At 44.4% G+C, this 25,349-nt stretch overlaps 1 protein-coding gene across 2 annotated transcripts in view; it reads left to right on the top strand.

The window, feature by feature from the left end:
• Positions 1 to 25,349, top strand: part of LOC146193330 (uncharacterized) — a 127,114-nt gene that overhangs the window by 78,800 nt on the left and 22,965 nt on the right. The window contains exon 1 of one of the 2 annotated variants that reach the window (XM_084602676.1): positions 25,113 to 25,307. The exons of the other annotated variant lie outside the window; for it this stretch is intronic. The gene's annotated coding sequence lies outside the window, so the exon portion shown is untranslated. Of the gene's footprint in view, positions 1 to 25,112; positions 25,308 to 25,349 lie in introns of those variants that run through there. 2 annotated transcript variants of the gene reach the window in all.

The following is a 25,349-nucleotide window of genomic DNA, read 5'->3' as shown; positions in this document are numbered from 1 at the left end:
GAAGATTTAGGTAGATGAGGGAGATTATGAGAAGACGGCCTTTGTCACACCCGACGGCCTTTCGGCCTGTGTTCAGCGCCGGCCACATTTCAGCGGATGATGGACACTGTCCTCGCGGGTCTTAATGGCAGTGTTGCCTAGTCTTACTAGATGACGTGGTGGTCTTTGCAGAATCGTTTGCACAACATCTTAAGCGCCTGCGTTCAGTACTCGAAGCCCTTAGATCCGCTAACCTGACACTTAAGCCACAGAAATGCCACTTTGGCTACCAAGAGCTTATATTTAGCTGCCATGTCGGCGCCGCCGGCGTGGAGCCCGACCCTGACAAGCTTGCTGCAGTAGCGGAGTTTCCGATCCCACGTGACAGGAAGGCTGTTCGCCGAATTCTTGGCTTGTGCAGTTACTACCGGCGTTTTATCGATAGCTTTTCTGATCTCGCTGAACCGCTGACTCGGCTCCCCGGGGACACACTCCTTTTGTTTTGGACTCACGAGCAAGAAGCTGCTTTTTCTGAGCTGTGTAACCGTCTCCAAAATTCAACTTAGAAATGTCAAACTTGAAAATTCAAAGTTCAAAACTAACTTTCCCTTTAAAAAACCGCCTACAATGTGTCCGCTAAGCAAATAGAAATTATGCTTTGCGATATGGCACAACGCCAACATGAGAAGCACCGCTGATAAGACCCCCTTTATTACCTCTTTCCCTATACGTATTATCCACTTTTTATATTACAACAGGAATTACACTTCATGTGGGTGAGCAGTATATACCGATTGGGATAAGATTGCAAATTTTGTCGTATATGGAACTTTGATGATTTGGTTTGGTTTGTGGGGTTTAACGTGCCGAAGCGCCTAAATCTACTAGCGATGCCGTAGTGGAGAGCACAGGAAATTTCGTCCACTAGGGTTTCTAAAAGTGCAGTGAAATCGCACAGCACACTAGCGCCTTGCTTTTCGCCTCCAGGGTAAAGCGGCAGCTGAGGCAAGGATTCGAACGTTAATCCCTGGGTACAGTAGTCGAGCGCCCTAACCACTGCACCCCTACAGCAGGGCACATGGAGCTGTCAGCCGAAGCTTGAAAGAATACGACTTTCACTTTTACTCTCGCATGCTGAGGCTTCTGGAAGCAATGTTAATCTACAAGCTACAACATACTTTTCAGTACCGCGACTATATGGCCGGATTGCTTCATGATCTAAAGACCAAACAACGAGGGGAAATCAGCACCCTGGACAAGAACCTTATCATATACAAACACAGCCGCCAAAATATTGCGCCGGTGCGTGCTTCTAGCACTGCATTTTAATTTACATTGGTTATTTTGTATGGTCTGCCGTCCAGTTACAGTGCCAACATTTATCCGTTACATCAGTTCAGTTCAGTCGTTCAGTCGTTTCCGACTCTTCGTGACCCTATAGAACATGTCACGCCACGCTTTCCGGTCTCTCACTATCTTCCTAACATCACATAACTTCATCTGCAGCGCCTCGAGGATGCCATCTAACCATCGCGTTCGCTGCCTACCCCTTCTCCGTCGAGCCTCAACCTTTCCCAACACCAAATCTTTCTCCAGCGACTCCTCTCTTCTCATCAGATATCCGTTACATACACGTTTCGAAATATAGGTGGTCTGTTCAAACACCGTTGAGTATTGCAGGAGCACTAACAGAAAGGCCCCTATGGAAAAGTCCCAAGTACCTTAACGATAGGTTTCTTATTCGAGTGAAGCAAGTCTATTTGGTTCGCGTTCTTATATTTTACCTTCTTGGTAACATTGAGAACAAGTTAACGAAATTTTGATCTTGACTATTTGACAATAGCCCTCAGATAAAGCAGCGGTTAATCCCAATAGTTTGCAAGCATTTCAGAATTGTTTCTGTGATAAAGGAATTCCAGCTTAATGATATGATTAAAAGCTTTCAAGCGTCGTTATTAAAGTTCTGAAAAACCTGTTTCGCTGTATACATTTGTAACTGAGATAGTAAGCAGGAAGTCGCAAACCTTTTGTGGCTCACCCTAGTGCTGGCCATACATAGCAGGTGGTATTTTTCCTGGTAATATTATCAAGTTCAGATATGTACCGCTTATTCTCCCTTTGCCACTCGCATATTGATATAAACAAAAGGAATGTTAGTCTTACTATTTAGTAGCTATTCATGGGCAAATCCAAAGCGCAGATTATGGAACTGATGCAATATCGTGGTCTACGCAGCACTAGCAGGTGCCTGTGCAGCTCATGGAGGGAAATGCATGGATCAAGGCACGTGTGCTAGCAGCGTGGGCAAGAAACACCCCTGCCGCCCTGGCAAAGACTGCTGCGCAGCCTGAAGTCAGATGCACCTTTACAGAGCGCAAGGCCTTATATTTGTATAACTTTCTTAGGGGACAATCAGATTTTGAGGCTTTCGTTCATGCCTGCCGAGGGCTGAAATTAATATAGATGCCATTTTGTTACATACAGTAAAATATTTGAAGACTTCAACGCAATTTAATAATTTGAAAATAAAGTCCCATCATGTGAACATCTGGTTGAACAAGCAAGTGAGTCACGTGCTCAATCTTTTGACCTAAATTGTCTTAGTTATGCATTTCAATAAAAAAAAAAAAACCGTTTTCGCCAAGATTATTCTCGGGGCCTGGAGTTCTCTTTAAGTATAAAGTACAAAAAAACACACATGATCTCAATGATGCCGCCGTATTGCGTTGTTAAAAAGAGCATGTGTAAGCATTTTCTCGATATACTGTTAATATTTGAGTGTAAAACAGTAACAGCTACAATAGTACCAAGGTCGCATGAAATTTTTACCGCATAGATCTCGATTGAACAAGCAATTTAATTTTCCACTTCATATAGCGTTGACGTCTAACACGATAAAACCAATAGTTGGCGGGGAAGCAAACAGCAAATATCAGTTTCAATAGTTCTCATTGTGGTTCGGTCACTTACAAACCTTATAAGCTTCAAACATTCCAGCCGAAATTTCAGATCGCAACTGCAGGTGCTGGTAACAATATGCGCGTCATTCGGGCCCACTATTATTAAGAGTATGCAGTTGTGGTTCCGGAAGGAATCGGGCAAATGCGATTTCATGTTCTATGTGCCCCATCGAATGCGTGGTCGTTTTTAGAATGACATGACTCTACACCAATTCGTGTTCTAGCCGATGTGAATTTTCTATTTCAATCTGGGATTATTCGCAGATTCGCAGAAGAAGCGGAGCGTCTCGTTAAAATAGAAACCACTATTTAAATTTCACTTTATCTTCGTAAACAAACCTATGCGCCTGACTAAAGGCTACTGTTGAAAGCTTGAAAGGAGCGCCGATATTTATGACTGTCTGCCACCCGCATCCCTGATTACCACACTTGGCGAACAGAACGCCGACGCCCTGTCGATATCCTCCCCTCCCTTCTCTGGGAGGAGAGGCAGTTTCCAGAAGGAAAGCAAAAGCTAGGCTGCTTCTTTCTTTTTAAGTTGGTTTGAAAGACAATGTTGATACCTAATACCAACCTTAATCGGCCTATGCTTGCCCCTTCAGTTTGATTTTACTTTATTTTTGTTGTCTCGTTTGCTTAATGTAGCGATGACAGACTCTGTGTACACAAACTCCAATGAGCCACGCTTTTTGCGCTGTGGAGCACCACTGTTTGTCACGCCTGATCATGTTGCGACATCAAAAAAAGAGCGCTTCGTTCAAAACGTAATACTAGCGGCGAAACGTGAAAATTTTTAGCATGTCTGCGAGTGAAGTGTTCGAATATAAATTGCGCTAATTCATAGCGTTCTCAGTGCGTACAAAAAGATCCTAATAAAGGCAAGGTTAAAGGAAGGGTGTTGTGCGTACTTATTCATCAAACATAATGCGCGCCTATTCTTAATATATAACAAACAACAGAAGCGTGTCTTGATGGGGAAGTGCGCTTATCAGTAACAGGAAGAACGGCAAACATTTTTTGTAATGTATGTTGTTTTAGAACATGGTCTCGTACTCTCTCGTGCGTTGAACTGCGGTGTAGCTTTACCTAGGTCACTTAGGGAAATGTTTTGTTTTCTGGAGGAGTGAAATGCTTTTTTTTTTTGCAAGCAGTTCAGCAAAACATTGTGCCTGAAGTTTTAAATAGAGACCTTCCAGGTGGCTTTAGACTCATGCGAATACGTCTACTGTTTTCTGTGCTGTGCTCGCAATGTCGTTATCATCCGGCCCTTATTGGTTGTTACACTCTTCATTGCCTCATGCAGTCTTGTCAGTAGCCTCGTGACGCTTTTCAAGTTGGCCTGCATTCAGCGAAACATATAGCTTCGTTTCATAACGTACCAGAAATCGAAGAAGGTTGTACATGAGCAGGGAGCAAAATGATATAGTAAATCTAAAGCAACATTTTGCTTAGTCGCTTCGGGCAAAATGCACTTAGAACCTTTGCAGCATTTACCATTATTTATCATGTCACCATGCACAACAACCATTTACCACACACACACGCGCGCGCACACACACACACACACATGCACATACATACATACATACATACATACATACATACATACATACATACATACATACATACATACATACATACATACATACATACATACATACATACATACATACATACATACATACATACATACATACATACATACATACATACATACATACATACATACATACATACATACATACATACATACATACATACATACATACATACATACATACATACATACATACATATATACATACATACATACATTTGTACACACACACACACGCGCGCACACACACACACACACACAGAAAAAAGTCAGTTCGTAAAGGTAAAGCGCAGCGAGGCAGTAAAGGCGTAAAAGGTGGAGAGAATATTTACTGTGACCACTCTAAAATGCATGAGCTTTGGTGTGTAATGTATTTTCACATGACATACGGCTTGATGGTACCAGAAATAGCTCTTCATTCTAGAAGCCACAGCGCTAAACTTGATTAAGTGCACGCCAAATTGTCGGTTCATAAATGGTTCCCAATCCGGGATAATTTCCTTACTGTCTCGGATATTACTTTCAATCATAAAATGAATACAGTCGATGCATTTATCCACCTCCTCCGTTGTACTCCTTGAATTCACAATACATTTTATTCGTACAGAAGGTGAATTATTCTACCATTTACTGCCTAGAATCTAAACATGACGTCTTAAACCTGTGGCCTGAAATTTTAAATAAATGCGCTAATTCATAGCGACGATCAGGGTACATTGTAACTGGGAGAAACATGCGCGGGACTGGCGTGGTTGATGCACTGAAACAAATATGACCACCTTTAACATATTACAGATGTTTCCAGTAAGCTGTTACCGTGAGACAGATATTACCAGTAAAGATATTTTTCGATGAAAGAAATTTGTTTTTGCCGTGGCTAACACATTGTTTTTTCCTGTAAGAAACCGGAAACAATGTATAAAGTATTTTGTTTTAAATATTGGGAACGTGTTTATTGTTTGGAGGTACTCCAACGGACTATATAAACAAAGCTTTTCTAACTGACTCGCGCGTTGTTCGACGTTTATGCATAGATGATGAAGATGGGATCAATTTTGAGGTAATGCTCCTGGGCCTCCACACTAACAGCTCTCTATAATGGTAGGCAATCACTGTGATAAGGATGCAAGACTTTTTCTATTTACTTTTGACAGACTGCGAATTTGGTTTATCTCCACAAAAAAGCGGCTGTGGGAATTTTCGCGTCAGAAAATCAGTCTAACATTTAAAGATAATGATGTCCCTATTTTTACGTATCGCATTTTATGTTGTAATTAGGGTGCCTGTTTTAATATTGTGCTACAGGAGCAGGAAATAGAGAACATTTAAAGCTCTGCGTTTGTGCGCTCAGCTAGGAATTGGAAGGGCGGTGGTTTGATTCCTCGTGGAGTGATTTATTTCTTTAAGTGGCACAACGTTGGACATTTGCTGCGAACAGAATCTGTGCATGGTACTCATGTCGCCTTAAAAATGCGCTCTGCCAGCCTCGCAGTGTGATCTTCGCCGCTTTGTTAAAGTGATTGGACTAATCGCCTTTATTTTACATGTAGTACAATCAATGCCATGCAATGACCACACCTATAAATAAATAAATAGCCTGCATGCTTCTAGTTGTCCTTAATAAATGTGCTGTCCCGTCATATGCTGTCGCCAACTAGCGAGAAGCTCGCTAAAACCAAGATTGTTTTAGATGAATATGTTATGTTATAATTTCGGTCGTAATCATGCCAATTCTTTGCAGCGTGAGTGAAAAGTGTGTCATTTGTTATTTCTACTCATGTGTACCCGTTCGCTCCTGTTTTCGTATGAAATACCTTTGTTTCTTTATATATATATATATATATATATATATATATATATATATATATATATATATATATATATATATATATATATATATATATATATATATTTGTGATTGAGTGGGATTACAATATTCAAAATGGTTATGTTATTGTTTTAGACAATCGCCTGGTGTAGCAGCTGGCCGTAGCTGGTTAGCTTATCCATCCCTGTAAATCGTACAAAAGAACATAAATTTGATTTATTTTGTTTTGACAGCTGCGATAAAGATCTTCTGGTGTAGAATGAGCATTGTGCTCCGTATTTGGAACAGTCGCGAATAACGCGAAGCGTGCAGGTTTCATGAACTTAAGCATGAGCAGCAGAAGGGGAAACATATAGCTTCGTTTCATAACGTACCAGAAATCTAAGAAGGTTGTACATGAGCAGGGAGCAAAATGATATAGTAAATCTAAAGTAACACTTTGCTTAGTCGCTTCGGGCAAAATGCACTTAGAACCTTTGCAGCATTTACCATTATTTATCATGCCACCATGCACAACAACCATTTACCACACACACACGCGCGCGCACACACACACATGCACATACATACATACATACATACATACATACATACATACATACATACATACATACATACATACATACATACATACATACATACATACATACATACATACATACATACATACATACATACATACATACATACATACATACATACATACATACATACATACATACATACATACATACATACATACATACATACATACATACATACATACATACATACATACATACATACATACATGGGGAGCTGGCTTACATACAGCTCCCCATTAAGAGCGAGTTGATCGTTAGGGGATAATCACACATGGTTTGTCGGACTTGGGTGAATCACCCGCGTAATTACGTTAGAAATGTAATGTTTATTCTCGCCATCTTTTCTCTGTATATAAGCGCCGGCAGTGGTTGAAACTAGCTAGTATCAAGGAGATATTGTTCTACAAAAAGAGTGGGGCTTATCGCATGCCCTTTTATAGCATGTTAGCTTGGGATAGGAAGGATATTTGTCATATTGCCCTTGGAGACAGATTTTGTTCATTCGCCAGAACATCCTTGCAGGCTAGTTGGTGCATGGATTTTGCTGGATGGTAAGCGCGGGAAGACAGGACGACAGGAATACTGAAAACAAGACAGCACACAGTACTTATTGGCCGATTCTTTGGACACTTCCTATGTGCAGACTCTTCTCACGCCACTCATTTGCTAAGAAATTATTTCGCCTTCAAAAGTGCCGGAGCAGCCTCGCACTGTTATTTTCGCCGCCCCGATGACATCGTTGCACTGATCACTTTTAGTCGCCCCTGTACATACCGGGGCCCAGAAAAAGCTTTGCCCGTCAAAAATAACATACGTGCTGCTAGTTGTCCTCAATAAGTGCACTAGACAGTCATGCGATGTCACCGAAATGGAGGAAACCTTAGTGAAACTAAAATTTTGAGACAATTGAATAATTAGTTTACAATTCCACTCCTTATCATGCCAGTTTTTTGCAGCCTGAGTGAAAGTTTTGACATTTATTTAGTATTTATGTATTCTATAATGCAGAACTTGCTCAGGTCAAATCATGGCAGTAAAATATAATAATAGAAGTAAACAACAAATCAATCATAGAAATAGGCAATAACGAACCATTCCAATCTGTTATTGTGCGGAGAAAAAATGAAAAGTTGAATACATCCGTCCGTGCAAAGTAAGTTGTTAGAGAATTTGAAATGGTGGTATCTAGTAAGCCTAGATGTTGAACGAGAGAGATAGGATGAAGGATTAATTGCTAAATATTCATTATTAAGCATGAAAATAAACAGCCCTCACGGTTTAAACGTTCGCGCCTATTTTAGGATGAAATATTCTTGTTTGTAATATTTTATTATTGGGAATGAAACGGCTTATAATATTCAAAATGCTGATGCTATAACTTAAGACAAGCGCCCGGTCTATCTTCTAGCCGTAGCATGTTACTCTGGCTGATCCATCGGTGTAAAGCATACAATGGAAAACAAATCTGATTTCATGTTGCTTTTTTTATACAGTCGTGGTAAAGCTCTCCTGAATTGGAATGTGCATTGTGCTCCGTATTTGGAACACCTGCAAGGAAAACAAAGCATACAGGTTTCAGTAATTAGGCAGGAGCAGAAAGAGGGGAAGCTGGCTCACTCTGAGATTCTCTTTAGTGTGAGATAATCGGTCAACTCTATTCGTATTCCACAATTGTTTCCCGGACTTGGGTGGACTACCTGAGTAACTACGTTCGATAAATACCGCTTATTATCTCTCTCTCTCTGTCTCTCCTTCTCTCTGTGTCATAGGTGAGGGCGGGGGTACGGAGCTAGCTTGCATAATGGTATATTTTGTCTGTGAACAGGGTGGTTCTTTATCACAGTCCGTACTAAATTCATTACTTATTGCAGCACTTTACGGATCTCAATCAATGAAATGTGCATGTTAAGAATTCAGTAACATTTACGGAAGGGGTTGAGGGGGGCAAATTTGTTTTCCGCAGAACCATCAGCAACGTAAGGGTAAATGTCTTTTCTGTTCATTATTCCAATGCGCAGTAGCCAGTCACGAGCCCAACTCTTCAGATTGATTTTGCTCCATAGTTCGCGCAAGTGTTTTTGTTTATTTTCTACTTCCTTCGGCGTCACTGTCTCCATAACACACTGCCGTGCTGCCTATCAGTATATTATGCTGGTCCTAATGCATGGCGGTATTGTATTGCCCAGCATCTTCATTTGTAGTCGGGGAACACTTGATGCTACACAGGCGTAAAAACACGCCATATAAAGCACTTTTATAAAGATGCATTATACTTCACGACTGTACTGAATTATCAGTGCGTTCACACTCATTATTCCTTTCATCAGTCAAATACTGTTAGGAAAAAAATCAAAAAGTCAGACTGACGTCCGAAGCAGATTAGTTCAGCTATATAAAGTAACTAAGCTGAAACGTCAATTTTGCGAATTTGGCGCCAACAGGAATTAAACTGAAAACCCCGAGATTAGGAGACGCGCATTGCTCATAGGCCACTTAGACACATTGTTTCAGGCAGAGTACAGGTGGACATATTGGGCTAGCGCTTGCGGTTCTTAATAAAACGTGTAGTAAGAAACCATACTTGCAAAAAATGTTGCGTTTCTACACATACCGTATATCTTTGCAAGATGGACGAAATTGGGCCTCTTTAAAACAATGTTTGTATTATGTTGGAACAAGCCAAGGCCATCTCGTTATAATGTGTCATCGATTGCATCGAGCAAGCATTTATGCCTTACCTCACGACCCTTCTTCGCTGACTCATGCTTGCTGTACTAGTGTTTGACGATTTAATTGTGATTGTTTTATTGCGTTTTATAGCAAGCGCTACATTGGACCACCAGTCGAGCATTTCAAGGTGGCCTCTCCTGTGCGCCTTTACGAAGCCACAGGAGAGGCAGTAGGTGCGGATTGCACTTGCAGCCGCGCACCCATCCCACAGTGAAAGCCGCGCGCGACGTCATGTGGATGAAGATTTGCGCATATGTGCGAATACCATGGTACCCAGAGAGATCACACAGGAGCGCTGCGCGTTTCGTCGCCGCCTGGCCGAACGCCGCTCTATCATCTTAACTGCTCGTTCCAAGGTCAGCTTTGAATATACAAGGCGGAGAGGAAATACGCCGCTGTATAACAACGCTTGACATGGACCTAGACGAGGGTCTAGCCGCTGCTAAACAGTGGTATACACAAGAGAAGATTAACTCTTCCTATCTTGAGATTGTCGCCTGCCACTTGGCTATTCAACAAATAGAGACCAAGGGTAAGAAGGGGAAGAGAACAGCGGAGACGCCCGAATAGAGACGAACGGCTTGCCAAAAGGGGATTCCAAACTGCTGAGCCCAATAGACAGCGCAGAGCGACCGAGATGGAGCCTGTGGAAGACGTCAATCAACAGTTACCAACAGAACAGGATGTGAAGGCCCGTCGTGTGGCTTATCACAGCATTCAATTTTTCCGAAAGTGCAATCTAAGACCCGCAGATTTGAAGCAGACTGTGCACAATTCGTTGTGACACTTATGTAGTGCATGCGACAGGCTGTGGTACCACATGAACTTTACAGCGGTGAGTAATTCAATGTATGTGACTACGTTTGGAGATTTTACCAAATCGAAATACCTATATATTCTCCCGTCAGGCTTTAAATCTGCAAGGGAGAGAAAATATAGAGAGGCGTATCTAATTCATAAATTTAGAACATTGGAACCAGCAGCAATAAATATATCTAAGGGAACGTTAGAATACCTTAAGTATATATTCTCTCTGCATCATAACTACTTGGGAAAACAATCCCACATAGTGTTAATTGTACAGCTTATTCACAACGCATGTACACTCCATTCCCTTCCGTAATAGCATAACCTGTACATGTTCCTCTAAACACATTTCCTCCTTATCACTTGTTGCTATAGTCAGCGCTTGTAATGTGGCTTTCTTTTATCTTGTCCTTTGTCTTTGTGTTCACACTGTTTAAATTAATAATGCCTTATCAAAGCTCTTTGCAAAGCCTCTCCCCTTGTAAGGTGTATCTGTACCAAACCCGCTTAAGTGGGGCTAATAATCTGCCCTATATTGTAGTTTTTCCTGGTACTGCCGCTTTTACTTCTTTTGCAGGCCACATGATTCCTGGTTCCAGGTTGACAAATACATACTGAAGAGTTTTTTGTCATGTTAGTTGTGGCTCACTGTGCGGCTATTATCCTGTGACTTTGTACCCCCCGCCCCCCTTTAAGAATTGTCCCCCTTAGATATATGCCTTATCAGGGCTCTTTGCAAAGCCTGTTCCTTTGTAAGGTTTATCTGCACCAAACCCGCTTAAGGGGTGACTAATCATCTACCCGGTATTGCAGTTTTTCCTGGTACTGCAGCTTTTACTTCTTTTGCAGGCCACAGAATCCCTGGTTCCAGACTGAGAAATACATACTGAAGATTTTTTTTTTCACTTCATGACCTACTTTCTTCTCACCCATCCCCCTTCCCCACTCCTTCACACCTACTTTCTTCTCGCCCACTTTCCCCTCCCCACCTTTTCTTCTTCAAAAGCAAAAGCGTATTTAAACCACTGCCAGTGATCGCTTTGCCCAGACGAAGACAAGGCCGCTTGACGAAACGTTGGCTCGACCTGCGAACTGAGGCGTACCCCATTTACCCTTGTTCAGTGCTTCTTCATACCATGTATACCATCGTCTTCCTCTCGTTCTATCTGGATTTATGGCCAAAAGTGAGACCGCTTCATGCTGCTTCACAGATCATCGAACAGTTTTCGTTTCTGTCAAGCAAAATGAATAAAGGACACGTACACTCATTGTCTCTCATTGCTAAACATACACTGACCACTACAAGCTCAGCCAGGGAAACGTACACCCTTTGTCAAAAGTTTAGAGCACAGGGGGCCTACTTCTGAGCCAATGCATTCCCTGGTTGCCAAACTTGCTAAAGGCAAGAAGATATTTCGTCCTGCCACCTCCAATGGCTAGGACTTCCACTATTGTTCAAGAAGTCATAATATACTGCTTAAAAGCAAACTCTCTGGGCTCTAAATTTTTGACAAAGGCTTTACCTCTAGATAAGTACATCCTGGAATAGCCGAGCTAAGTCATTTGCAATTTTTTCCAACACTACGTTAATAGGGTAGCTAAAGTGAATTGCCCTAGTCAGCAGGACCTTGCAGCGGAGCGCTTGGCATACTTCATCCTCTTCGTCGCACCAACACACCGCTAGGTATCGTTGGCTGAATTGATCACAATTAGCAAGGTGCAGATTCCCCCTGGTAGAAAAGGCGACTTAGAACGCGGAAAGCACGTAGTGGTCGTGTTAGGGCTTTAGTCAGTTGACATGGATTGTTTCGCGGCCACAGCGCCGCAAGTCTGCAGGGGGCGCGACGGGCTCGACAATGTAGTTGATGACAGATGTTTGCTGAAGGACCCTATGGGCCGTGATACCAAGTGAGAAGTTTCTTTGAAAGATAAGAGAGTTGTGGAAGGCATCCAGAGCCACACCAGAGAATTTGGGAGATATGACGAAGCCTCGCCGGTGTCACGATGATGCTTTTATTGTCAGCGGTGCCTGTCGTAAGCGAGCGGGAGAGCGATGACCTTCTTCTGAGTACATGACGGCGTCGTAGAGTGGCGACAATTCGAAAACATCAGGGCGGTAGGGAAGAAATATGTCCATAGTGTAGGGTGGCTACCACCTGTAAACGAGAAAGAAGGGAGACAATTCAGTGGCGGTCTGTGTCACTGTGGTGTATGCGTAGGTAACGAAAGGAAGAACCTGGCCCCGATTGGAATGGTCGGCGTTCACGTACATAGCCAGCCCGTCACTGAGAGTGCGGGTAAAACGTTCTGTCAGGCCATTTTTCAGAGGATGGTAAAAAGTTGTGGTGCGGTGTATTATACGGCATTCCCTCAGGAGGCCTCAAGATTGTCAGATAAGAAGAGTCTGTGGTCGCTGAGCAGTCCACGGGGAGCGCCATGGCAAAGAACCAGGTTTTTGAGAATAGAGACAACCACGTCGTACACGGAAGCAGAGGGTAGCGTTGATGTCTACGTGTAACGGGATAGATGATCTACTGTCACAATAATCCACCGGTTGCCATCGGAAGTGGTTGGAAGAGAACCATCAATATCTATAACAATGCGATCAAACGCACATGCAAAACTGAGCAATGGCTGCACTGAAGCAGTAGATTTGCGTGGAGTTTTTTAGCATTGGCAAGACGGGCAAGACTGCAGAAAATGGCAGACAAAGCCGTAAATTCAACGCCAGTAAATGGTTTCAACACTCCATCATTGGAACACTGGATATGAGCATGAAAAGCAGCGCAAATGTCGACACGGAGATGATGGGGGAAAACTAAAATGCATTGTCTTCCATCGAGAAGATAATTGTGGTGATAGAGCAGGCCGTCAAGAATGAAAAAAAAAATGGTGTGGTCTTGGTGGATGAGTGTTCTGAACGATTCACCTAGAGGGACTTGAAAGAAAACCTAGAAGGGTAGCTATTATTGGGTCGTGGCACTGTTTTGTGGCCAGGTTGCTACTGGCAAGCGAAGACAAATTGTCGGCGCAGATTTGATCAGACGACAGAGTGCTAGACAATGGCGAGCGCGAAAGAGCGTCGTGTCGCTTTGCTTGAGACGTAAGCGATAAATAACACTAATGTCATAATCTTGGAGGCGGAGAGCACAGCGAGCAAGAAGGCCGATGAGTACTTGAGAGACACCAGCCAGTATAAATGATGGTGATTAGTGACGATATAACATAATAAACCATACATATAGGGCTGAAATTTTCCGATTTCCCAAATAATGGCGAAGCATTTTTTTCAGTAACGAAATAGCTGGACTTGTATCCCTATGTGTGTCGCACTAAGGATAGAGGCAACTACATGGGGGCAGGAACAAGAACCAAAAGGGTTTATTAGCACGCCCTTTTATAGGCGATGGAGGGGGGCGGGTAAGCAGCAGTGCCAAGCGTACAGTTTGCGGTAGCACTGATAAGACAATAACCTGACACGATAAGGCAGACAGCGCATGCCCGATACATCCTCCGAGGTGTAATGAAAACGACAAATGTTCAAGCTATTTGTTTAAAAGCAGCGTCGTGCCGCAGTACCAACGACAGTACCTTTTTTTGACCATGGTTTGTCCCGGATCCTCACGACAGAACCTTCAGCTAAAAGTGGCAGAGGCTTTCCGCCACTCTTCTGATGGTGGCTCTTGACCACAGTTGTCTCATCATCATCATCAGCCTGATTATACCCACTGCAGGGCGAAGGCCTCTCCCATATTTCTCCACTTAACCCGGTTCTGTGCTTGCTGCATCCACTTGACCCCTGCGAACTTCTTAATCTCATCCGCCCACCTAACTTTCTGCCGCCCCCTGCTACGCTTTCCTTCCCTTGGAATCCAGTGTGTTACCCTCAGCGACCATCGGTTATCCTCTCTTCGCACTACATGTCTTGCCCATGACAGTTGTCTGCACAGCGCCAAAATCTGGAAGATTAGCTCTCAAGCACCTGCCTTGAAGAAGTTCCCCAGGTGATCGGCCGTCCTCCAGTGGCGTACAGCGGTAGGCCAGCAGACCCAGCCAGAAGTCTTCATGTGAATGTTCACATTTCTTCATGAACCGCTTTACCACCTGGACACCTTTCTCTGCCAGTCCGTTGAATTGCGGGCAGCGGGGGTTGGATGTGACGTGAGCGAAGTCGTATGTTCTTGCAAAGGCTGCGAACTCGTGACTGGCAAATTGTGGCCCGTTATCGGTGCACACTTCACGCGGTACGCCGTACCTTGCGAACATGGCACTGAGTGCAGCGATTACCGTCCTCGCAGTAGTGTCCACAAGTTTCTCGACTTCTGGGCAGTTAGAAAACACGTCAAACGCCAGGATGTACGAGCTCCCCCCCCCCCCCCCCAAAAAAAAAAAATTATCAACACCAACGCGATACCACGCACATCGAGGGACTGGGCGCATCAGCAGTGGTTCTTACGCCTGCTTGTAAGCAAATTCGTGACAAGTCGGGCCACCCTTGATCAATACACTCATGTCACTGCTGAGACCGGGCCAAAAAACAAGACGACGGCATCTTTCTTTGCATTTCTGTAGTCCCAAATGCCCGGCATGAATTCTTGCTAAAATGCCCCACCGCATGCATTTTGGTATCACAATTTTCTTGCCTTTTAGCAATATACCATTTACGACGGAAAGCTCAGACGAAAATGGTTTACGTTCCCCGTCGACACTCTTGCCAGTTGCCAGGCAAGAAATGACTGCCTGGAGGTATTCATCGCGGGCAGTGGCGCCAGTGGTGTCGTCTTGAGCAGCCGGCGATGATCGTGACAGCATGTCTGCCAAGATGAGGTGCTTTCCTGGGGCATACTGCAATACAATGTCGTATTTCAGAAGTTTTTTTTAAAAAAAAAACCTTTTGTGGGGTGGCATGTCACAAATTCCTCTTGCAGCTATAGACAGTAGAGGTTTATGATCTGTCTCAATGAAAATCTTCTGTCCATAAATGACTTGGTAAAACTTGTCGCAGCCAAAAGAAATGCTAAGCGCCTCTTTTTCAATCTGAGCATAACGCTGCTCAGCTTGCGTGAGCACACGAGATGGATAAGCCACTGGCTACCATTGGCCGTTGTGGCGCTGCAAAAGGGTTGAGTCAACGCCGTCTTTCGATGCGTCGCAAGTTATCTTAGATTCTTTTCGGGGAACAAAGATGGCTAACACGGGAGTCGTGCTTAAAATCTGTACGACACTTTTCCCCTCCCGCATGTGGTTTTCAGTCCACTCGAACTCTGAGTGCGGCTTGATAAGTGCTTGCAGCAGCGCGGTTTGCTCAGACAGGCGCGGAACGTATTTGCCAAAATAGTTCAACACACCGAGCATGCGCTGAACATCGGATTTGTTCATGGGCACTGGCGTTTGCAGCTAACTTTGCACAAGCTTTGGGTTTGGCGAGATGCCTTTGCTTGTGATGATATCGCCTAAGAACTGCACTTCGGTGACGAAAAACTTTCATTTTCCTGCGTTGAACGTTAGGCCGGCTTTTTCAGCTGCTTTCATTACTGCAACTAGTCTGTGGTCATGCTCTTATTTGGTTTCGCCCCACCACAAAATATCATCGATGTAAACGGTACACCGGGAAGGCCATCGAAGACTTCACTCATCCGCTTTTGAAAAAATTCGGGAGCAGATGAGATACCGAAAGGCAGCCGTAGATAACGGTATCTTTGAAAGGGTCTAGAAAACGTGCATATTTTGGACGTCTTTTCGTCAAGTGGTATCTGGTGAAAACCAGATACCATTCTCTGCTTTCGTCAAGGTCCGGATAACGTGCGCTACCAAATACTAGCGAAAACCTGGGCCGGCTTGCACGATAAAGATGGAGCTAAGTCCACACTTAAACGGTCCAGACTTAAACGAGCCGCACGCTTCGGTTCGGCTCGTGTTCACCAGAGTGACTTTCCTGAACGCCCTCAGCAACCACTTGGGACATTTTTCCTCGTAACACAATCTTAAGCCGCAAAAAGCAATGGCACGGATTTTACACAGTGCAAGATTGACCGAATGTTTACATCTTACCGCCAGGACAGGGCCAGCGCATCCCTGTATTTTCCTAATTTCTCGACTTAGGTATCAGGCGTCCCTGTGTCTTAACTAAGACGGCCTAGAGTCGTAATCGCACAAGCGACTTATTCAAGCCAAGACTGAAGCCCAGTCTTGACTTCAGTCTTAAGCGGCATGCTAGCGGCCTAATCCTTTAGACTCCAGTTAAGTCTGCACTTAGCTAAGACAGTCTTAAGATCGTTTCGTGCAAGCGGGCCCTGGTTTGCGTTGGGTGACAACAGCACCTAGTCCAATACTGCTAGCGTCAGTGTGAATTTCAGTTTGTGCAGTCGGCTCAAAGTGGCGGGAATGGGAGGCGACACCAAAAAGCCGGCGTAAAGTGTCGAGGGCGTCCTCGCGAGCAGGCGTCCAGGCGGATCCGTCGGAGCGTCCGCTGAGTAGCTAGGTGAGAGGGGAAGTAGTGATAGAGGCATAATCCAAGATGAAGCGGTGAAAGTAGGAGCACAGGCCGATGAGGCTGCTTGATTAATGTCGGGCGTAGAAATTCGGCTACTGCATAAATTTTGGTGGTGTCGGGAAGTATGATGTCGTTAGAAACTACATGACCTAGAATAGCTGTCGAGCAGCAAAGCGGCACTTTTTCAATTACAATTGAAGGCCAGTGGCGGCGAGAGAAGTGAGGACGTTTGTCCGTCGGAGCTGGGCAGATTCACAATCGACAGAAGTGATTAGGATGACAAGATAGGTTTGACACTTAACTCCATAATGAATAGCGTCCATCAGGCATTTGAACGTGGCAGGGGCGTTGCAAAATCCACAGGGCATGACGTGGAACTCATAAAGTCCGTCCGGCGTGATGGTGTTCTTAGAGCGGTCTTGGGCCGCAAGTAATACATTAGCATCTATCATTAGCCAGGTCGCAAATCTGATGAGAACTCGGCTAATTGCAGGAGGTTTTGGGCGTCATCAATACGTGGCAGAGCATAGAAGTACTTGAGCGTCATCTTGTTGAACGAGGCGGTAGTCGCAACAAAGCCGGAAGTGGCCCTTTTCTTAGGTGCCAACACAACCAGAGATTTCCAGGGACGGTCGGATGGCTGGATGACATCCCGGCGGAGCATGTCTTGCGCGCGATCAGCAATTATATGGCGCTCAGTAGCAGATACGCGGGCGTCGGTGCAAAGGTGAGTTTGTACTGGTGTCAATGGTGCGCTCTACGACAAAAGGGCGGCCAAGACAGTTTGAAGAAGTTCGAATGAAGTAGGGAAACTCTGCAGGGGGGCGAAGAGTTCATCACGTTGCATAATCTGAAAATCAGCGTCAATGGCATATTGGAAAACATCGGAAAGTGTCGAAGCGGCTGCAAAATCGCAGGAGATAATACTCTACCGTCGAAGGGAGTGGAGGTGTCAAGAAGAGGTAATATAAGCGGTATCAATTTCTTCAACACGTCCAATGCATTCCCCGCAGTGCAGGAATGCTGGCCAAAAAAATGGTTTTGAGGAGTAAATTGCACTCTCGCCGTTTTGAGTCTAAGAACTGCGAACGGAAACCGAAGGCAGGCGTGGGGGGAGGCGGATTGTAAGGAATGAATTTAGCAGTCAGATAAGGTACATGCTAACAAAGGAGTGGTACGAGGGCAGCAGAAAATGGAGGAATGTCGGTGTCATGGGCGACAGGAAAATTCCGAAGAGATGTGTCGCAGAGGGGGCGTCACAGAGGGAGATGAAGCCGATTTACGCTCGGGTGCAGTTAACGGTCTGAGGAGTCGATGGGAAATCGCATTCGAGAATATCTGCGAGCGGGTACGCCGAATGATAAACTCGATGGGCTACAAAACGACTTGATGAAAACACGGGGCCCGTGCAAGACGCTGAGGGGTGAATGGGCTGTGATGAGGCGGTGCGGAACGAGAAATCGGAAAGCGGAGTGGCCTCGTTGCGAATGCGAAGGCAGAACGTTTCACTTATGATGGATGCGGCTGCACCCGTGTCGACGAAAGCGCAACTGTGGCGCCTTCTACAAAAATGTTTATAACATTAATGGGGCGACGCAGCGGACTTGAGGAATTTGAAACAAGCGCAATTCTTGCCCCGGGAAGTGCGACTATTAGTTTCCCTCATCGGCACCGGTAGGACGTTGCATTATTGGAGAAGGCGATCGGCGACAAAGAGAATGTGGTCTGCGAATGGCATAGGTGTGGCGACCTTGTCGGAGCCGTCTGCGAGCGTGGCTTGATATCGTAGGGGCTAAGATCGCATGTCAAGCATAGAGCTGGAAGGCGATGGCGACAAGGGCATGCAGCATACCTCGGCCGATCATAGGCGCAGCAGATGAAAACGTTGTCGGCTGTACGCCAAGGGGTAGTAGGATGTGGGCGGAAGCTTGAGGGAGGGGCTTAGAACGAAGGCTCAGCCGGCGACGGTGAATAAGAAGCAGAGACGTGCGCGTACGGATCAGCTATAGGCGGGAGTGGTAGCCTAGGCGTTACTAGGTCTTATGGTCAAAGACAGCAGCACGCGGTCGGACGGCGAAACATCAGTGAGCTGTTTTTGACGCCATGGAGATTGATAAGGGCCAAAGACGAAGCCAGTTCAAGAAAGAGGCGGCCAGGGTGTTGAAAATGTGGAATGAGCGAGAGTTGTCGTCCGACCTCTTCAATATTAAAGTTATTGGACTGTCGAATCAGCAGACCGTCTTCAAGTTGTAGAACCACCCAGGGCCAATGCAGATACTCCCTAGCCGCAAACGCAGGAGTACCACGTAGAAGTGCGCTGCTTGTGAGCTTGTCGTATCTCTTGGAAAGCTTGACGAAAGCTTGACGACGTGCTTGAAAAATGAAGCGAAAGCTTGATTTTTCCCTTCCAGAATCTGAAAAGCGTCCTCAGCAATGCCCTTCAAGGTGTGACGGATCTTATATGCTGCCGGCATGATCGGGTTGACGCATTTACAGGGGTCAACGATGTCTTAAATGTAATTTGTGAAGGTCTCGTCGGCGCGCTGAGCACGATTACGTAAATCTTGTTCCGCACGAAACTTGCGCCCTGCCGGGCGGCGGAACACTTCCGCCAAGTTCTTAAATTCATACCAATATGACAGGTCAGCCTGATGGCTGCGAAACCAGAGGTACGCCACGTCCGTCATATAGAATATAATATTACTCAGCTTCTAAGAGTCATGCCATTTGTTCATTTTTCAGTGCATACGTCTGCATATGATGACAGCCGGTCGTCGACATCCTGTTGGGCGTACCATTAAAGAGGCAAGGGTCGTGCTGCCGTAAGAAGCCGGAATAAATGACCGTGGGTTGAACGACCGCCAATGTCGAAGTGGTCTCATCTTGCATCGCGGAAGCAGAGCGCAGTGCGCGACTTCGGAGTTCCAGTGTGGATGGGATCGTATCTGGCACCTACACCAATTGTAATACTGGGTTTAATAAGGTAGCTCAGAAGGATTGCCGTGGTCAGCAGGACCTTGCAGCGATGCGCTTGGGGTACTTCGTCTTCGTCGCACCAACACAACGCTGCATGTCGGTGGCTAAAACGACGATGATTAGCATGGTACAATATCTTTTTTTTTACCTGTGGTGAAGTTACAGCATTCCGTTTATTTACATACGCGAGGTTGAGCTCAACTGTTATGCTTGAGACAATAGAACCCTAAAAGAAAAAAAAGGAAGCGTTTGGGCTTTGGTGACGAGAAAGCACAGTATTCTATAGGGTAAGCATTGTTTTCTCGCTGGCGCAATGGGGGTGCTTGTCAAAGGGTGTATTGGAGAAGAGGCAAACACTATTTTAGCAACTGCCTTCGTTTATATTTCCCGCATATGCAGGTTAAGGCATCTCTAATGGGGCTAAGCGTCGACGAAGGTGTCTGCATTAGCAAAGGGCCTCGAACAATGTCCCTTGAATAATATTATTGAACAAATATTTCTATAGACAATGCGTCTCTGGGGAATAATTCATACCTTTTTTCACTCAACACCGAGCAGTGTGCATGTCTTCTTGAATGCTCCGATTAACTTTCTTATACATTATGAACACTCAAAGGAAGAACGAATTTTCAAATTACGTCAGCTGCGCAGTGTAAGAGAGCGGGAAAGAGAACTTTATTTGCTCAGTCAAATTCGAGAAGGTTTCAACTTTCAATTTTAGGGTCTGTCACGATGCCTTGGAACCTACGAGCTACCTGAGAGTGAATAACTTCTTTTGAGCTATCAGGGATTGAATAACGTTTTGTTTACCTGAGTCCGAACTGAGCATCAGAGCCCCCCATGTGTGTTGATTTCAAATGCTTCCTGAATTTCTTTCCGACTTTGTACATGTCAATTCATGAGTTTCGCATGACCCCTGTGAGAGTTTCATTTTTCATCGTATTGCCCCGCTGTCATTTTCTTCATATCTGGGGATTCACGAATCACTTCCCCTTTCCCTCCGAGCATGCCATCAACTTTCGGCTGTAGTTTCCGCCTTTGTCTATGGTGTTATGCTATTTCCTTGCATCTGTATTGATCTGCCTTTGTTTTAGAAGTTGCTCGGATGTAAGAGGGGATGTAAGCGGGCTCGAAATGTAAGGCCTCGAGCCAGTTCATCTGCCCCTTCATTTCCTGCCAATTCTTGGTGCACAGGAGCTCCGATACGGAGAGTATAGCCCCCGATTTCGCATTTCTCAAGGCTTCCGCTGCCTCCCTACAGTCTCGACGGCAGCTGTAAGTTTATATTTGCACTCTTTGAGTAGCTTACTATGACTTTGTTCATTTCATCTGCCACCGCTATGGAACTATGTCTGGCCGTGCAGCACCAGTGCAGTTGCTTGTACTCGTCGCATGATGCCAATAACTGGTCCCTTCTACCTTCTTACTCCCATGCGCAAACGCAGACTGCTTCTTTATTTCCTTGCAATCTTAGGCAATGTGCTTAATCCCCGCTCTTTCTTCTTTCAACGTGCTGCACAAGGCGTATATTCTTCGGAAGTGGGAGAAGAATCATTTCATTCTTTATATGGACCTGAATGTCCTCCCTTGGATCCGATAAGTTTATGCATCTAATAACGATTTTGTTTAGAATATACGTATCGATTTCTGTAACCATTAGCCCTCTTACAGCGCCTCGTTCGTGGCTTTTATGAGCTCTTCCAATGTGCTAGATATTCCCAGCTATAGTAACCTGTCCTTCGACTTAGAGATAGACTAAGTGAAATTTTGGTATTACTTTATTGACGCCCTCCATCTTCTCTTTCTCGTATTTGGTAAAGCGCCCGTATGGTGTCGAGCACACGATACCTCTGAGGACGATGTCATATGCAGTCATGAGGAGGCTTCATGCTTAATTTCCGGTAAGGAAGTCAACAAATAAATATTCTTGTGCGCTGAACCCGCCTCCTCAACCCGTGGATCGATTCCTTGTTCTAAGCTTTGGCTTACCGCCAAATGCTCGAGGTGAGAACCTTGTCTGTTTACGTTTCTATCTGTCCCTCCCCCCTCCTAATTGCACGTTTCTGCCGAGGACATTTGTACTTCTTGCTGACCCCTCATGCCTAAAGTTTAGAAAGCTCAGATTTCCCAGGAGAGCATTTTGAGTCCTTGTCTCTGAGACAGTCTTTAGCCTCTTGCAGCACGTCTCTAATTTCGAGTCGCTTCTCTTCGTTATCCAAGGAGTAGCGTAATCTGCGTAGACGCCGTGGTTTAGATTTCGTATTCTCTTCATGCGTAGAAGAACCTCTAATATTGCAATTGTGAATAGCGTCGGTGGTAAGGCTGACCAGTTTTGGTGTTCATTTGCTGCCAAGGATGATCCCTTCAAGATGCTTTGATCAAAGATGATGCTTGCGGAGCAACCCATTGGGAAATTAACTATGCATATTTACAGTCTTCCCACTGCATTTTAGTTTTCGAACTTGTTTAAGATAGTTGTGTGCTTGACGTTGTCGCAGGCTCTGGCAACGTGCAGTCCCAGTATTATCTTCGAATCTTCAGTTCTGACCACGTTTAGCTAGTGTTCTAGCTGCAGCATTAAATCGTGTCTATATAGATGAGGCCGCAATCCAATCATTGTGGCCTAGTACAACCAATTTTTTTCTCCCTACTTGTTTAACCTGTTTTGCAGGAAGTGTTTAATTACTTCCCCGCTCAGGATATCAGTAAACTGGGCCGTAGGCTGTCCAGATAGTCTTTTTTCGTAGCTTTAAGATTGATACCACTCCCGCGGATTTTCATACATCGTGTATTGTGCCCGCTTTGCAGCATTTCTGCATATATTCCATCAGGTCAGCTATTGACCCGTCCTCTAAATTTTTGAGCACCTTCTTGCTAACATTTTTCAGTAAGGTGTTCAAATTAATCTTCAGGTCTTTATTCTGTGCCCCGAATGCCACATGACCTATCGGCTTGTCTAGGCTGACGATTCCTTGCCCCTGATATATTGTAATTCATTTCCATCTCACGAACGCAGCACTGTTTAGGATCATTTATTCGCCTCCTCCGATGTTTCGTAATGTGGCCGTATTGGCTGGCTTGCTTCCTTCGATATCTAACAGACACCTGAGCAGTTGCCATGCCTTGGCCGTACCCAAGCTTCCTTCCATGAAATTGTTCACTGTTTCTGGTTAAGTATTGAATGTATCTGCGCAACCGAAAATAGTCGCCTTGTGCTCAATCATTATTTCATAGGCCTAAAAGCATTTCATAATAATGGGAATAAAATGATGTTGAAACGTTGAAACATTTAACGCCATAACAACAAATATAATGGAATTTTCATGGGTAGTTTATGAATAGAGCACACTGCGATATAACAGAATAAATACAGCGAATTTAAATTTAACTAGCACATTTCACATTGAATATTTGTGTCTGTTGTAGAAATTTTAAAACCAGCATCAATTATTTTTAACATGCAGATAACAACGTGCCGACAGATAACTCACGTTTTTCATCAGGATGTAAAATTCGTAACAGGACATTTTCGTTGTTGTGGACTAGCTGGCACACAATTAGTTTTTTTAAAATACACACAAAGAAACCTTATGCGCTTAAGGAATCAACACAAAAATTATCTGAATTGAGTCACTTCTCTTTGATACTCCGTATTGTAATTTGAATTTTTCCTCCGTCAGCCAGATTGTGCAATGAATAACTGTTGGACCTAAATTGAAATTAGCTGAAAAAACTATACGGGCGGGTGTCGATTTCGAACCAAGCCTGACGGCAGCAGGTCACCTTCGCTGGCTACTGCAGTACCGCTCTATGCCAGCGCCGCATCTTGAACAACCGACAACTCGACGAATTTTCGGTTCTAATCAGATGTTGAAGCATTACCCTCATCCTTTCGTTAAGCAGCGAAAAGATCAATGTTCGTAAACTAGCCGCCCAATCTTCAAGCTTTCTATTCTTTCGAGACGTTAAATCATAACTCCGTTCCTTTATTTATTCGACAAAAACACCACTCCATATCTCCAAACTCTGCTGTGGTATGCGTTACCCTTTAACTTTCGCGGTTAGGACGAAATAATTCACAGCTCCCGCAGGACTACACCGTTCTTTGCTGCGCTCTTTCCTCGTTTTGCTACTTTTTTCGTGCACTCCTTCGTCGCTTTGCTGTTTTATAACGCGTGCTGTTGTAACGCGAACTGGGTTTTTTTATCCGTGCTGTGTTTTAGCCATGTGGTATTTTTCTAGCGCTATTGTTTCATTCCGCTATACTTTGCCTGCTGATTTGACGTATGCTGCTTTGTCATGTGCCTTTCTTTCGGATCCTCCTTCCTCTGATGGAGATAAAATGCAGTGCTCAAACAAAATGCTCAGACAGAGAGTTCACCTCCCTAGTTAAGCAGCGCCTACTGACTTGACTTGCAAAGAGAGAAGGAGAACAAGGAAGGTGATTTCTGTGCATTTTTGTGTGCCTTTAAACTTTAGCAGCCAATATCTGTAAGCTTTCTACCAATTCTTTTTCAAACTGCATTAAATTTCTACACAACTGTCTCGCCATTCTCATTTCGTAAATTATGCCATATGATAGGACACTGACTAGTTAGAGTTGCAAGAATAACGAGTCCTATCCTCGCCAAGCGCATACTTCCTAATGTACGAGTGTGTTAAATTGCCAAATTTTCTTTCTTTGATGCGTTGGTTAGACAAGCGAGGGATGTATATGGCTATATATATTATAGCTAATATGGCCATTATCGTCACTCTTCAGGCATCTCGCAGTCTTCTCTTCCCGTTTTACACCTTTTAGTAGCAGAGGTAAGCAACTTCATTCTCGAACGCACCTGCTCTACTTTAGCATGCTCATGCGTGCGAGAGCCTCCAGCGCCGCTGTTCAATGTTTGAAAAATTTGCTACCTCGATGTTCCATGTCGTATGGCCAGCAATCGATGTTCCATGTCGTATAGCTAGCAAATCCTTGAAAGGAAAAACAAAATCAAGATTTGCGCTGAATCGATGGGCCATCGTTTACCTGTACTGAGTGCTTTCGCTATTCGAACAAATGGAAGACAAAGCAAACGATACATCACCCATTCGCAAGGTCCGTTCCTTCTAGAGCCTAAAAGAGCCGACAACGTCACCTATTCGCTATTCTTGTGTGTACAACAATGGACCACGTCAAACCAGTGCTCTCTCGACGAACGAAGAGGTGTACTTAGTACGTCACAAGACCCATAAAGGAATACATAGAGAGAAGCTCGACGATCCTGAAACACAAAGCAGAGAGAGGAAACAGTAGTTGGTCTCCTTTTCATGATGTGTGCTGCCCCAATAACCCTAGTAATAATCATTCTGCTCCTTGGTGAGTAGCATGTATATTTCTGTAATAATGAAGTAGACAGTT

The sequence above is a fragment of the Amblyomma maculatum genome, chromosome 4, assembly GCF_055883805.1.
Source record: "Amblyomma maculatum isolate TAMU_Amacu chromosome 4, ASM5588380v1, whole genome shotgun sequence".
Taxonomy (NCBI): domain Eukaryota; kingdom Metazoa; phylum Arthropoda; class Arachnida; order Ixodida; family Ixodidae; genus Amblyomma; species Amblyomma maculatum.
This window is presented reverse-complemented; position numbering and strand designations above follow the sequence as displayed.